This window comes from Ceratosolen solmsi, unplaced genomic scaffold (genome assembly GCF_000503995.2).
Source record: "Ceratosolen solmsi marchali unplaced genomic scaffold, CerSol_1.0 scaffold14, whole genome shotgun sequence".
Lineage (NCBI taxonomy): Eukaryota > Metazoa > Arthropoda > Insecta > Hymenoptera > Agaonidae > Ceratosolen > Ceratosolen solmsi.
Genome location: NW_011948420.1, coordinates 3,840,685 through 3,854,302, shown reverse-complemented (window position 1 = coordinate 3,854,302; position 13,618 = coordinate 3,840,685). Strand labels below are relative to the sequence as shown.

The 13,618-nt window shown below is 40.5% G+C and overlaps 1 protein-coding gene across 3 annotated transcripts in view; it reads left to right on the top strand.

The window, feature by feature from the left end:
* The window catches only part of hth (Meis homeobox homothorax), a 517,031-nt gene that overhangs the window by 59,659 nt on the left and 443,754 nt on the right, over positions 1-13,618 (top strand). The gene's annotated exons all lie outside the window — the stretch shown is intronic.

The window sequence follows — 13,618 nt, the reverse complement described above, 5'->3', positions numbered from 1 at the left end:
GGATCAGGAGAAGGTGGAGGAGGAGGAGGAGGATGGGGCCTGGGGGCCCGAGAGCCGCGCGCAACCACACGGACGGAGCGAGCGTTGAGCGGCAGCAGCAGCAGCCTCTAGTCTTCTTATCCTCAGCTATTAAACTCAATACCACTCGGCTCAGCTTTGTTCTCTCTTATCATTTCGCATCTCTTCGTGTCGCCGCGACTCTCTAACGGCCATTCGTTGTTCAAGACTGAAAGCGCGCTCGCTACTATTGTGCATTCTGTTGATGTAGCGCTAATGTTACGGGCGTTCGCTCGCGCGCCTCGGTGCATCGATCCGCATTCGATCGATCCGCCCTTTCACGGATGTGCAAGCATCGCCCATTTTGTATTATACTAGACATTCGACTCGTGTTTACGTACTTATTTGCGTAATCGCGTGGCTTATCTTCTTACTTCTCATTTCCGTAGTGCGAGTAACGTGGAAAAGCCAAAAGGAGTAGGAGGCGCTGAGATCGATAGCAATCGATTTGTCATCGCGCACTTCGATTGGCGTATTCCTTATCAAAATACAGCTCGATGTTGCACTGTTGTTACCTTTGAAACCTCTTAGACTGACACTTGCACTTATTCACTCCGTTTACTTTCTCTACTCATCTGTTTGTAACGTTGTCTCAATAAACTTAAAAGAATTTGTTTTGCTTTCACGTACCATTTCTCTTTTTATCTCCGTACCTATGCAGCTCTAATTGATTGTTGACGTTTATCGCTCCTCTGTCCCTGTCCGCACGCTTTTTCTCAATAGACGATCATCCTTCATCGTTTACCCCGTGCGCGCATGCGTGTGACACCTAATGCTTTATTACCTATCATTTCAACCCTCAAGGTCACGCGCCCATGATCTCGCGACCTTTCTTTATGTCAAAGCAAGTCCACGATGGAATTGCAACATTCGAGCAATGTCGGAGGGTGGATATTTCGCGATATAGAGTTGACCTGGGGTCATCGGTCTTACACGAGCTTTCTTCGACAGCATCGATACTGTCTGTAATATCTGGCGCGTGACCTTGGCGGATTAAGAATAGAGGGTGGAAGGGCATGCCGGTACGACGTAAGCGACGAAGGGGAGAACGCTTATCGTGAAGCGATACTGAACATTAAACTCTTTCATTCTTTTCATTATTTTTGTAAAAAAAAGGCCATTAGGTAGGCGCGCGATTCTATTTCAATACATTAGAAAATTTAGCAGGTCAATGTTAGGAAATATAAATGCGTTTTTCTTACGTTTTCCGAAGGCAACTTTTCACTCTCGTTTTTTATAATGCTTTAAAATACATTTCTATCCAACCTTTGACTACGTTCACTTTGAAGTCTCCATTTCGACTTAACACTTAATTTATTAATCGCCAAGTTGCACTTTATTTTTAACGTTGTACTGCCCACCTTTAGATATATCATTCGATAAAATTGTCTTTGGAAGGCGCAAAATCATCGCGCATCTTACATAATACGTAAAACAGAGCATACGTCCGATCTCAACGTTCCTCACGTTATGTTTCGTTCTCTCTTATTCCCACGAATTTCGTGAAATTATTTTACGAACGTGACGATAAGATGAAGTTTCGTTTAATATTTTACACAGTTTGACGGCAATATTGACAGAGTCGTGTCCGCGACCGAAGCTTCGGGTTCAAGCGAACGCACGCCCGTTAAAGCAAATGTTACGTGTACGTACACATTTGTCGAATCTTAATCGTGATCAGGAATATACGTAATTAATTAATAAGTCTAACGTCACAAATAAATTTGTGTCTATTTTTAAATGATTATATAAGAGGAAAGTAAGTAAAAGCGCGCGAAAATGTTTTTTTTTTGTACGTAGAAGCATCGTGTGCAAGAGATTTTAGGCTCAACTAGTTTATAAAGTATTAGTGATTAGGTTACCATAATCGAAAACAAATGAAATTGGGAGAAGAGATAACCAGAACGACCAGAAAATAATAGCAAAACGCAACTGTACAATTATGACAGGCATATAAAACTGCTGGATTGGAAAATTTTAATTAAATTCATCTCTTCGATATTCAATGTATAATAAGCGCGTGTAGATGTGATTCGTCTTTCGTGCGTGGCGCTTTTAATATCGCTAATCTAACGGACAGACATATGGGATTTCGATTAAGGGCAAGTTAAGGGAATTGTGTGCGGTATGCCGTGTAACGAGTAACGCTCGTTTTCTTCATAGGACACTTGCTAGGTAACACGAGTTATTCATTATTTTCATATGAGAAAAGGGATGTGTATTTCAGGAAAAAGTAACGGGCTGGCATGCGCGATATTCTGTATCGAAATCGTCATAAATGATTACGTGATATAAATAATGTGTAACATGTATAAGAGAGAGAACTGCCAAATTAATTAAGGACAAAGTAAACGAATACTTTTCATTTCATTGTCAAATGAGAAAATACCTTGAAGGTTAAGACAAATGTTAAACAAGACTAGGCGTCGGTACTCGTAACTAGGGAGTTGTGTGAGGTAAAAAATCCTGGCCGGCAGGGCGCGCGAGGTCCATCCCCCAACCCCCGTACTTACCCCATTAATATTATAAAAAGAAAATCAATAAATCAATAAGCATTGCTTCTAAATTAAAACGATTTTGACATTATATATGATGACGAAGCAACAAAACTCGGATGCCAAGCATAATTCTGCTTCCTTTGGGACGCTCTCCTGCGTACAGAAGCAGTTTGGAATATAAAGAGTTTAACTCTCGTAAGATGAGAGCGTATTTATGTGTGAGTGTGCGTGTGCGTGCGCGAATGCGCGCCCACCATAGATACCGAGATCTGATTAATACTTATGACGTATAATCTTTACAAAGATATACAATTTTTCACCTTTATTTAAACTTTCATGGGGGGACGCGCGCGTTTGCGCGCCCGGGCGAACTTTTGCCGTCGCATGTGCACGCATACTCATAGGCAAATTTGCCTACATAAGTATTATTCGCTTATACAATATGCTCGCCGGAGAACTTATTCATCGAACCGTATGAACGGTGAATGTGTATTGAAATATAACTAAGGGTCGCATAATACATAGAGAGTGATTAAGTGAGATTATTTGGCGCTGCCTTGTACATGCGACAGATAGTATATTAAAAAATGACTCATTAATAACGATGAAAAATTGTGGGAGAGAACGGTTGTTTTTTCGACATACACTTAAGATTAGACAAAGAAGGTCGCATGTGTATAAGTAAAATTCAATAGTGTAACCTGGCATCCGAGATTAAATGAAAAAGTGATGTTTGCAATCATCGCTTTGGTGAGAATTTAATGAATAAGTACGGAGTTGGTAGATGGATACTTGGCTCTTGCAGGTTGGAACTCTAGTTACGAGTGCCGAGCCTAGGGCCGAGAAAATCATTTCTCGGCTTTGCAACATCAGCACCAGAGAATTTAGTAATAAATATAATCCATACCGAAATATCTGATGAGATATTTCAATACGAAGCTGCAATGATAAATAAGCATATGTTAACATCTTATATATTGTTTTACTTCAAGCGAGTCAGTTTTATTATTATTATTATTATTATTATTATTATTATTATTATTATTATTATTATTATTATTAATATTATTATTATATACTTCCATAAGGCATTGTTTGTGCGAGTGCGATGAGACTCGAAAGAGCGAGGTGTTAGTTAAGGATTGTGGGATGTGACATATTATACGTGATGTTTTGACGTTTTTTTTTCTTTTTTTGAAGAAAAGGGAAAATGAAGTTGAAGTAAAAGAATAGTCGAACACAATTGATTAAATTTTTTTATATGTAGATTTTGATGGTTAAGTTTGAGTTTGCGAGAAGTTTCTTTTATAAATGCAGCAAGTCTTAAGGGACAGGCGCGTAGGATGAACAGAGTTCTCTTGTCATTTTTTTCGACAACTCCTGCGGTGCATTGATACTGTGACGCTTGTAGGCGCGAAAGAATTCATTTGTCTTTTAAATCCTTCGAATACACATTTTATACATATATACATAAATATTCTTAAAGTTTCGCGCCGCGAGATGGACGGATATATTAGAGTAATTACGTGAATACTTAGTGCCATAGAGTTTGCAGTGGGTGCGACGGTCCGCTATGACTGTACTTAATTAATTGAAAGTCGACGAGGCTCGTTTAAATTGACATCGTGGTTGGTCGAGGGAAAAACGAAGATACTAATGAAAAAAATAGGTCGATTGCGATTTCTTATTATAGTATAGTTTTCATTTTTGTCAGTTCGTTCGTCTCGTCGCGCGCACTGTATTTCCATAATTTTTCATTTTGTAATGCTAGACGAACGAGTTGGTTCATTTCAATACTACACGCGCGCTGTGTACATATACATATACATAAATATAAATGGTGTACAACATACATGTGCACACATGAACATCGGGAGCACACACACACGCACACACACACACACACATACAGAGAGAGAAACACACACGCGCGCGCGCACACAATATACATATACGTATAAATATTTCACATGTAACTGGTTCATACGTCCGTCGGATAATGCATTTGTTGATGTCGTGTTGAATTTACTATTATGCAGCACTATGCGATTTCTTAAATGTTCTTTGTTTATTCTAGTGATTGTTTGTTCGCATTTGTTAAATCTTGATGCACATATATGCAGAAGAGACGCAGAATTTTTTCTTCTTTTCTTGTCGCGTTCATACTATACGATTTTGTTATTGATGTACAGACCAGGTCGACGGATTTTACATATATTGTATATATGTATTTGTATATAATGGCAGCCTTGGAGAACAGGCGTGAGCACCCGCGTTTATTCGGGTTTTGAAGGGGCGTTTTTTTAACGCCCATGTGTTGCTCGCGGTAGTGTCACGATATTAGACGAAACAAATCAACGATCAAGTGTAGGAGAAGGAAATCCGCGCGAGTACTTACGCCTGCTTAAACGGTCTGCTGAAGCGAATACTAAGCGAAAGTTCAGGATCTTCGGTGTACTTACGAGATGCGTTTATTGTGTACACTTTAATAAAATATAAATCGAGTCTCTTATACAAATGCGCGCACTGACAGCGGCACGTGTCTTCTTAACGACAGACATCGTCAATGTATGTGTGTCAATATTCATAAAAGTAACAAAGAAAAAAAAATTATTATTACGAGATAAAAATGAACGGAATTCTTTTGGCTGTAGATTTAAGGCTGGATTCGGAGGATAATAAAAGGAAACTACACACCCGCACATTGTATACGATTAGCATTATAACGATATAATATATTACCGATAATGAATACTGTTCAAATTATTGTCTCAATCAACGTATTTTAATTATAAATAAATGTTAGCCTTGTTGAGTTAAAATGAATATCACTGACTTATTATTTATTTGATGCGTTCTCAATCTCTTATACACACCGTTTAACAAAAATCTTCATCCTCATACATGATTGTTTACATAAGAGCGCTTACAACGCTCGTCTCATGCCTTCCGTTACTCTTCTCTCAAATCAAGAAAGTAAGCAGCGCGCACTATACTTTTAAAAATAATCGAGCTGTCACGATGGCGAGCTTTCTCGAGACTACACGAAGGAAACGGGAGAATTTGGTTATTCGAAGGCATCGGTATTGGCAGCAGCGGCAGCAGCAGCAGCAGCGGAGGCTGTGGCGACGGTGGCAGCGGCACCAGCATCAGCAGCATCAGCAGCATCAGCAGCATCAGCAGCAATAGTAACAACAGCGTCGGTGGTTGAAAACGAGTATTCGAATGGGTATAAGTTTCTCTTTGTCTCGAGTGTGCGTTTGTCGATGCTATCGACAAGGTTAGTATAATAATACATGGGCTGCAGTTTGGAAACAAAATTTTTCTGTAAGGAGTTGGATAGGTGTGGAGGGGGGATGGGGAGAGCGTTACACGTGATACGGCTTGCGCATTCGTAGGGTTTCGTAAAAATGAGAAACCGAAAGTAAATGACAGAATATATGCAGAGAGCGAGATAAATGCGCGAAGAGATAGGCTGATAGCAAGATGAATAGTTACAGCGAGACTGATGGCAAGGGGGGCGGGGGGTGAGAGGAGGGTGAAAGTAAAGGAGGAAAAGAGAGAATGAGTGAGAGAGATGGGGGAAGGTAGTTTGCGCCTCTTGCCATAAATCTCGGTTAACCCCTTAGCTAATAAATATTTAACCCTTTAAATTTGCAACAGCCCTTAGCGTGTTGTCATTTGCATAAGGCTTCTATTTCATTTACACATCGCATAATTGAATATTTAAATTCAATTGTGCGCGTCTCGCTCGCCCCCGAATATGGCGGCGGTGGCCCCGTGAGCCGCAAAACTGCAGTAAAACTTGTAACGGGGCCACTTTTCCTTTCCACCAGTAAGTCACCCTCGCGGCCAACGACGAATCGTCGCGAAGGTGAGCTTTGGCCGATACTCTCCCGTGCCTTCAACCCTTTTCGCTCTTCGCTCGCTGCCTTCGCCAATATTGCGCGCCTCAGTCGATGACGCACCCGAATATGGAGCCCCATTTGCATTACATCGAGTTGCGCGACCATTTCGAGGTCCCGTTATCGAAGTCGAGGAGTGGCCTATTTTGCCGGGACCCGTCATTTCTCGTCTGTGGTACGATAATGCAATTTTCCTCCTCGCGCTTCGTGTAAAAGTTTTAAAAATCCCAGCACGAGAGAGATTACCCACGTTAAGATCCATTCGTTGGCGTGACCGAGGAATTCTATTCTGAATAAATTACATAGAGGTGAAAGCACGCTACTGCTATAATAATTCGATAAATCAAAAGCTACGAACGTGTGAATTTGATTCATTTGTCCGGGCAATGGAAATGGCATATTTTATGCTATTACAGAGTAAGCTAAAAATTTCGGGAAGAATTTAGTTTGTCCGGGGGGGGGGGGGGACATATTTTATTAGATTAGCTGACTTTGAGGATTCTAGAGTACCTATAATAAGAATGTAATAATAGCGAGATAAGCGAATGAGTAACAGTGATGAACGATCCCGTAGTAGAAGCGACAATTTTTTAATCTTGACAAATGTCAAAGTCTTTGTCAGTTCTGCAGCTTTTTTCTCGTTGAATTCGAATCTTTACTATTAATTTCACGACTTTGGTTGGAAATTAGCTAATTAAATGTTTCGGTCTATTGGTTTTAAGAAACAGTTTTATAATTAGAAAGGGAACGCGCAAAAATAACCCCGGCTATAATTAATCGGGGTTTTCAACTTTTCCACTATTTTTTTCCCTCTCTATTTCGTTTACATTAACTGGGTGCGCACAAAAATACAAATTATTAAAGGAGGAGGAGCCACACGAGCCAAGCATTAATAATAAAGTGGACGTTCAGACTGTTGTAAATTCGATTCGTCTCTCTTTCGAAACGTTTTCAAATTCCCCCGAAAGTATTCTACGCGAGCGACTCGACAGAGCGCAAAACTTCAAATTAAAGCGATATCGAGATCTCGCGTATTCTCGATACACCTCTTCCCTATTATATGTCCTCTCCCCATCCCATAATCCTCGTGACACACACACACACACACTCTCTCTCTCTCTCTCTCTCTCTCTCTCTCTATATATATATATATATATATATATATATATATATATATACCTCTTTTTACCTATCTCTTTCGCGTTTCGACTCCTGACACTCAGAGAATTCGCTGTCGAGCGTGTCGTTGGTTATGCCTCGCAAATATTTTTAGAAATATCCGAGCCAAACTCTCCCCCTCGACAAAGTAGCATACTTACGCATTATTGCCACTAATTTTGGTTTCTACATACAAAGCTGTAGGTAGATAATCGATCTTCTGATGTAAAGGCGCTCAGATTGATCTTAACCGGAGGTCGATCTTGAGAAGTACGGGTCAAGGGAAAAAGAACTTATTAGCAATTATAAACATCTCACAGCGTATCTTTCCATATTATTACAAGTCGCGATACTTTGGTGGATAATAATGTCTGGCGATAATTTGTAGAGTCGGTCTTTAGTTTAAACGACAAACTGACAACTCCATAAATTATAAAATGCTCGTATGTACAATGTTGGCAACATATGAAACTACTGTTCAAAGATAGAGTACCTTTTGCTATTTATTAGAGATTTGTATTTATAACTATTATTGCATTTTTCAATTCATCACTATCGTGATATAAATCTTCTGAAATGAATATTTATAATAAGTATTAAAAAATCGCAATCAGTTGCAACTTTAATGAATATATATATATATATATATATATATAATATATCTTACTATCAAAACCAAGAAAACGAGTACTTATAGAATCATTTACAAAATTAAGTATTTATAATTTTGCTTTCATTTTTTGTCTTCCATTTTTTGTTCTCTTTAAAAACAATAATAATTAACGGTTGACAATAGTACTTGAACAAGCATTTTCAATAAAATTTCGTAATGTGTTTGAAAAAGCTGCATGTATTCACAGCCGTGTACCGTTCTTGTTCTTGTACCTTATCAACCGATGGCATTCCTTCAAGCTTACGTTGCTTACTTATTTTATTGTAACAATAATGCGAGTCATAAATAAAAATTGATATTAAATTTTAATAATTCGTACAAAACTATTTCAGTTAATTCTCAGAAAAATTCTTCTCTGTCAATGAATAAAATCCAAAGAACATTTTAATAGTAATTTTTTTTCCTTTTCTTTTTATTTTTTGTTTAAGTAAAATTAATATTCTATTTTTATGTGTATAAATTTGTTGGTCTTGTGTTGCGACAGTGATCAGAATGTTTAACGAAAACTATTCAGCGTATGTTTAATATTCATTGTAATATTTCTGGGATGAGGAGTTGTAGGATATTTAGCATGCGTATAGAGCTGGAATTTACATTAACATAAACACGATAATATTGCGGCATATCGCGATGCAGTACTAGCATAAGCCATTAGCAAATCATCGGAGATCGGCAGTCGTTCGACCCAGTTGATATCGTCGTAACGGAAGCTGAAAATATATAAATGAAAATCACTGTTCATTTTATTTAAAAATTAAGTCAAAGTTAAGTCAGAGTATTAAGGTACTATCGCGAATTACGTAAGCAAATTGCTTGGATCACGTAGATTTCGTCTTTCGTACGCGCGTGCGCGCACCCATACAATGATACGGACCTATACATACAGGAAAGCGTGCGCGAGAAATGCGATAAGTATAACGACACCCTCGGCCAATTGGAACCAAGTGCGGTATTCCTCGGCTCGGTATACCCGCCCATTTGTATATCGAAGCCTCGACTTCACACGTGCGCACGCATGCAAACATACGCACATACGCACGCTCTCCTTGCCTCTCTCTCTCTCTCTCTCTCTCTCTCTCTCCATCCTCGACAGTTTAATTTTTTTCCTTCTTGCTTTCGTAAATGCGAAGCATGTGCAACTACTTCGTCGCGCTTTGTACACACCGGTGATTATTGCCGCACTTCTCGCTTCTTTGCCCTCTCCCTCCTCATATTCGTGAGTATGTTAGTAGGAGCGCGTGTCGGTGCGTTGTCAAGGTGTACGTATGTAGTCGCGTTTGTCGTGTGCTTCTCGCGAGAAGCGTAGCTCCTTGGAAAAATGATTTCATCTAGCGAATGGATTGTGGAAAATTACGAATTGTTTCTGTAATATCTCCTTCTATCTCTCTCTCTCTCTCTCTCTCTCTCTCAATCTCTCTCCCTCTCTCTCTCTCTCTCTCAATCTCTCAATCTCTCAATCTCTCTTCGTTCTAACTTTTTCTTTTTACATCGCTTTGCGCTGGAGCTTCACCGAAATAGATCGGCAGACGCTACACTTTATTCTCTATTTTCGAAAGCGAATATAACGCGTATAAATACATTGTCTTCGAGGAATAACGCTTTCATATATAATCTCGCCCCCCCCCCCCGCTTTTTCCCGTTTTTTTTTTAAATATAGAGTAAAGGTACGTATCATTGTTTCTTTTTTTAATTATACTTCTATAAGTTCTTGAATTAAGAACGAGTGTATTAACGCTTGCGAATGCAAATATACACTTGAGTTTTACATATTGAACATTATAATTATTTTTAAGATAAATTGAATTACATTAATATATAATAGCATTAATTTAAATTTTTCGATAATTCGTAACATTTCAAAATACCAAATTTTATCGATAGTTTGATGTTATGTTTTAGAAAGGAAAATATTTATAGAAAAGGTTAGTTCACAGTGGTATTATCAAAATTGTCCGGAGCTTTATTATTACTTAGATTTTATTTATTTTCCAGCAAAAATAATATTTTTTATTTCATGAAAGCGATAGCCAAAAATAGAATTTTACAGCAAATCATTTAATGAATATTGCAGCAGTCACCATTTGTTACTTATTAAGCTCCTATTTAATTCAACAAACCATTTTCGTTGAAAATATATAATTTATTTGCAAATGAATAACCAGAAACCGCAACCATAAAAGAATAAAATCGAATGAAACGATTGACCATTTTCATACATCGGCCCACTCCCCCCTAATCCAAGGCCCACCAATCTACTCGCTTCCATCACGGCCAATCTTGTCCGCGCTGCTTTAATGACGCACAAATCATATGAGTTATGCGGTAGAGCGAAACTGCTTCTCGAAAATGTAAGGAGAATGAAGGTAGGAAACGTCTGCCGGGAATCAACTGAGAAAAGTGCCGGTAGAACCTCTGTGGAAAAAAAAGAAATAACAATAATTCGCCAGCGATTACTTAATAAATAAGCAAGGGGAAGATGTACTATTACCGCCCTATTGACACTGGGGAACAAGAGGATGAACGACTGCAAAAGAGCGATCAACGAGAGGGAGGCCCTAGATTGCTACTTGCGAGTCGGTGGCAAGGTTGCGATAAGTCCACGCTGGTTGCGAACTCCTGCCATTTACGAGGAACGTCAGCTGGGACAGCGGGTAACGCCTCGTTCGCGCACCATTATCAATGTATTATGAAAACTCATGGTGTTCCGCGTACAAAGGTATGGGTTGGGCCCTTCGCTCATCTGGCTCTTTGTTTATTGTGGTATTATTGTGGTTGGGCCTTGTTGTTACGGTGTTGATCTGTGTTGATTACGGCAGTCATTGATATAATTGCTGATAATTGTGATAATGATGAGAGAAGAAAGTTAAGTAGGTTTTAGAATTGTTGTTGATCGGTAGTCCGAGTAACGACGAAACTCTCGGCTTACGAAAATGTGCAAACACGTCAATCGAACGATGTTGTTACGCGTTGCAGAATCGGTACATGTGCAATCTCTCGTCGTTAGATAGAAAATTGGAAAAATGAAGTAAAGCATGATCGAAGAGGAAAGCGCGAATAGTGGTAAAACATACGGCTAGGAAATTGCTTGAATCGGCCGGCTATGTCCGTGCGTACGACGGGTTTTGTCTCGAGTCAGCGCAAGGTATCGAAAAGTAAAGGAAAAAAAATTCAGGCAGTGCACGAAGAGTAGCGTGAAGTGAGAGGAGCTGGAAAAGAAAGGGAGGATAGGAGGAGGGTTTTTTGCTGGTAATTGGTGCCAATTTAATTCAGCCCCTCTAGTGTTGCGGCTCCGAGGCTAAGGAAGGTGAGTTAGAATGAAGAAGACGGGACGAGGCATATTGCTCGCGCACGTGTGTGCGCGAGGATAAACATGTGGGCGCGCATGTCTATACTAGCGCTCCCTACTACCCACGCGCACGCGGGGCTTGTGCGATCTTCTCTCTCTCTCTCTATCTCTGTCTCTCTCTCTGTCTGTCTCTCTCTCTCTCTCTCTCTCTCTCTCTCTCTCTCTCTCTCTCAGTCTGTAGCTCTCGCTCGCTCGCTTGGCACGTATGCGCAACCCCTCGAAAAAGCCTCGCGCTCTGCGAAAATATAATTAACGGTAATAGCTCGCGTATATGGCTCGGATTAACTCTGGGGAACCCTCGCCGGTAGCCGGCCCATCCCAGTCGCCGCATAAGCGTCAAATTCTTCGGGGTCACGTCATCCGATATTGCTTGACGGAGGGCGGGAGGGGTCGGAGAGGCGGAGGCGATCTCGAACATAAGTGCGTGTGCTGCGCTCTCGCTCCGACCAATCGATCCATCTAAGCCCTCGCGCGAATTTCGATTTTGTAGGCGTTCCTCGATTGTCTTTTTAATTTTGTGGAGGAACCGTTAAGTAGATAGATACACCCGATTATGATTTAGAAAGTGCGGAAGGAGGCCGCTCGGGGCTCTAAATGGAAAAAGTTAATTATATTGGAAATCACTTGTAAGTAATGGTAGGTTCGCACGCCCCATTGACGAGTCTCGGGCATTCGCGTTGTTGTCCCCACGACGAATTGGCGAATTATTTCTCCGACGATCGTTCAAATATTTTCGAAGCGCTTCGAGATAAGCTACGCTCGACCCTGTTTTGTAATACGATTAAAAAAGTCAAGGCGAATGATTATTTTTATTGACCGAAATCGGGCTAGGACAAACCGCTTTAAATGCGTAAATCATCCTTACCAGCGCGCATTGTCATTCGCTCTTTATAATATATAATATGGTGCTCTTCTCAGGTTGGATCTCGAATTTTCAAATGTACAGCCTATTAATTTTGTAATGCGCGGAGAGGCGGATAAAGGTGTAGCCTCAGCCATAATCAAGGCGGATCAGTCCGCGCACGACGAGACTCAAGCGACAATGAAATAGCGCGAGGGGCAATGGCGTTCGTCCCCTCGAGAAGCATCTCTCGCCAATCGGCATTTCTTTTCCCCCTTTTTACCTTTGATTCCCTCGTATTATCGAGAGCCGAAGGCCCTCCTCACGTGAGAATGGCCGTAGCGAGAGAGGAGGAAATCTTTTTCCTCCGGGCCTCCCTCGCCGCAAAATCAATGCACAGCTAAAGGGTTCCCGTGGGTCCTATTTGAATATGCGAATTCGCCGGGACCGCGAGTTCACGATAGTCTGCTTCCTCTCTCAGGTGTGTTTCAAAGCCGCACCGAAAGGATCGTAGAGAAGGGCCCCCACCCACCCCCGTCCCATGACCGTGCGTCCTTAAAAGCTTCGGCTACCGTGGCTATGGTAGCATTGCTTTGGGCGCTGCCATTGTTCCCGCGGGAGAGAGCCGACGTTGTTTTTCTCCTTTCGACCGTTCTCTCTTCCTCTTCGTCGTATTTTTTTTTCGCTCCACCTCTCGCACCTAGCGCGCAACACGGGCTTTCGTCCGGTTTGGAATTCCATCGCGACGCTTAGCCACGCTAAAGAGAATAGATTCGAGAAAGAGAGATGCACCGATCGCTGCCCGAATGGATTCGAACACGCACGCTTTACTTTATTTTGCTTGTATTTGTTTGTAAACTACTGGCAGAATAAGTCTCGTAAGGAACAGACGTGTAAACAGTTAATATGGTTTTCATCGAGAACCTTTTTTAACTCCTACACGATTTTTTCGCTCAAATGCTTGGATTGTTATGTACGTGGGCCCGAATAGTCGTGGGATTCTTTATAATAACAATTAATAGCCTCTTAAAAATAAAAAAAAAAAAAAAAAAAAATTTTCCATATAGATAGTGTACATTATTGTGCGCCATCAGTTACCTTTGGCTTTAATTATACTGACATAACGTCACATTTAATAAG